Source organism: Apis dorsata, unplaced genomic scaffold (assembly GCF_000469605.1).
Source record: "Apis dorsata unplaced genomic scaffold, Apis dorsata 1.3 scaffold_326, whole genome shotgun sequence".
In the NCBI taxonomy this organism is placed as follows: domain Eukaryota; kingdom Metazoa; phylum Arthropoda; class Insecta; order Hymenoptera; family Apidae; genus Apis; species Apis dorsata.
Window position 1 is genome coordinate 481,483 of NW_006263594.1, and position 3,057 is coordinate 484,539.

The window sequence follows — 3,057 nt, forward strand, 5'->3', positions numbered from 1 at the left end:
GCTCCTGCCTGTCTCTCTCGCCAACCATCCAGATATCTAACGGGCTTTCAGAGGCGTGACGTGGTTCCAGGTTCAACGACCTATATTATTATCGATAATCCCGAATCAAATCGTTATTGGATCGATCGAATGTCATATTTCTTTTCTGAAAATTCTCAAAATTTCTTTTCGATTCTCATACGAGTTTCATAAAATTTCCAAAATTTTTCCAAAGTTGATTTTGAAGAGATTTGAGATTTCGAAACGAATGTAAAGATTGCCAAGTTGCAAACGATTGAAATTTATGTTGGAAGAGAGAAGCAAGGCGTATCGTTGTCTCCGTTCACATGAACTTATAAATTACTTTATAATTTAATAAGTAAACTTTAATTCAGAGTTTTTTTATTTTGTGTTTATTTTAGAATTAATGAACGCTTAAAAGAAATCTTACGAATATACGTGTGTCAATATATAAATGTACATAATAGAATCTCAATAATGTTTTTGAATCCCAAATCAAAATTTCATCCTTCTTCAAACAAAACTCTTGCAAAATATCGAGTCTATCTTCCCCCACTTTTCTCTCCACTTGGTAAAAAGCAGATTCACCGGTTTTGCTTACGTAACTCCTGTGCTATTTCGCAACGAATTTAACGGTTTTCAACAGAGAGATGTAATTGTTTTATTTTGCCCACAATTTATCCATCCACCTTCGAGAATCTCCTCGAAACGATCAGGGATAAAAGAAGAAGAGAGATGAAATTTAATTCGACATCCCGTCCAACAATTTCTCGATTAAAAATTTCACGGAACAGCGGAACTTTCCGATTCGAGGAAACGAGCCGGTCGACGCGTTGCGGGAATCACGTAACAGATCCGCGTAGAGGTTGAACCGGAAAGTGGCGGGCATTGTTGTCGCGCACACGTGTTAGGAAGAATCCAGAATACGGATCTCAACACAGTCGTTGAGGAGCCCCCTTCGTTTCTTCCGTTCTTCTAATCAAATCGAAACAAGCTTCTAAATAGTTTTCTTTAGTTTCTTGAAAGAAACTTTTCCACAAAATTGTGATTAAGAAACGGAATATCGAATCACGAAAACGCGCGATAATTTATCTCGCACGTGCAGTAAATGCACGCGGAAAAAAAAGAAGAAAAAAGAATCGATGTTTATTTTATCCACGATTATGTAAATAATAGGTTATGCGAACATAAGAGATGACACTTGTATTAGAGATACACTAAACTGTAACGACCTTTTCAGCTTCTTTTCTTCGTTTTTTTTTTCCTTCCGTTGTAAACGATCCTTTATTTTCCACCTGATCCTATTTCGTAACATAATAATAGTAACAACAATAAATATTTGATTCGGGAAATTAATTAACGATTGCGAGCTACTTTTCTTATCTTAACAACATTACTTACGTTGATTATCGTTGCGAAACGATAATTCGCGACGAGTTTCGCAAGCTGATGTAAAAATTACTTCTCTTTCTTTCCTCCTAATTCGCCACGTGTGACGAGAACGCGAGGAAGACGCTTCGCTTCGAGGCCCTCTGCCCAATCCATGTTATGTACCTTCATCGAAAATGGCGGACAGTATGTGCGCGTGCGCGTGTGCGTGCGTCCGTTACAGGATCGTAAAGTTTGCAAGGATATCGCGGGTGCCGCTTTATTTTCGTCGTCGCCGCTGCCGCCGCCGCCGCCGAAAACGGGCGTTTCGTTTTCGTGGAAGGAGAACCGGTCGTTTCGAAATCTGTTCGCGGTGCAAAAGCCGGATAAAGAAAACTGGTCCAGCGGACGTAGAGAGGAACACACGGTGGTGTTTTGGCTTCGCTCCAAACCTCCGCGAGATCGTACCCGTCGTCGCGAGTAAACTTTACCGCGTGCTTTCCTACTTTCCAACTTCGTTTACCAACTCTGGATCTGAATCGAAATATATATATATATATATATATATATACATTTCGATCGAATGACTCGAAGTTACGTCGATAAGGGAGAGATCGTGGAAGATTTAAAATTTGAAAATTAGTTAACTCGATTATCGACTCGGTGTTTGTTATTGTTATTGTTATTATTATTATTATTATTGTTATTACTGTTATTTAAGTGTTTTTTTCTTGGAACAAATAAGGTGAAAGCTGCTTTCCGTGAACGAGTTGGGCACGTGGGCGGTGTCAATGAAACACAATCGGTCGCATAACTCGACGCGAGACGATATAGGTTAGAATTGGAAATTATTATTCATGTAATTATTATTCGTGTTAAACGGACTCGCGACTTGAAATAAAGGAAAAGGAGGGGGGAGAACGAGTGATATAACGTATTCGTTTGAAGAAACGTTCGAAACCATATATGTATAATTGTAGAAAAGAGAGAGAAAAAAACAATTATCTCGAGAATGGTATCCGGTATAATTAATAGCGGCCTCTCTTTGGAATCGTTGAAAAAAGGAGAAGAAGATGGAGAAAAAAGATGTCCGTTTCGACCGCAAAACTCGATTATTAAAAGAATAACGGCGACGTGTTTTCGATAGAGAAAAAGATTGCACGATTGTCGCGATTGCGCAATCTTTTTTCAATATTTCTATCTCCATACGGCTTTCGATATTATTCCAGATAGACAAGAATAGCTCACTTTTTAATTGGAAAAAAAAGAAAGAATTTCAGTTTTATTCAATTGAATTCGAATCTGATCGGCGATTGATTTACGATCGGCGAATTACGATCGAAATAGACGCGAAAGATGGAAAAGTGATTCGTGGCGAGATCAATAAGATCGAAAGGAAACGTTTCGGCTCGTTCGGGTCAGGAATTTCGATCGTTAAGTTTAATTGCACACCATTGTGAATAAATTTTCACGCGTAAAATCCAGCGATAACGACAAAGGTTGCGCAATCGGCAATTTATTCGCTCCTCGTCTCTTTTTTCTTTTCTCTCTTTCTCCAACAACAACAACGCTTCAACCGACGTTGTGCAACCGACGTCGAAATCGTCGAGCGGCGAAAATTTTTTCGGGACGCAAAAGTTTCGCTACGAAAAAAAAAAAAAAAAAAAAAAAAAAAAAAAAAAAAAAAAA

At 38.4% G+C, this 3,057-nt stretch overlaps 1 long non-coding RNA gene across 1 annotated transcript; it reads right to left on the reverse strand.

Moving 5' to 3' along the window:
* Positions 1-1,253: 1,253 nt before the first annotated feature.
* On the reverse strand, positions 1,254-1,882 carry LOC116185905. Its single transcript, XR_004150795.1, has 2 exons — positions 1,402-1,882; positions 1,254-1,301 (listed from the first exon to the last, which is right to left on the reverse strand). It is a non-coding gene; the product is annotated as an uncharacterized LOC116185905 (long non-coding RNA).
* Between the last annotated feature and the right edge of the window lie 1,175 nt (positions 1,883-3,057).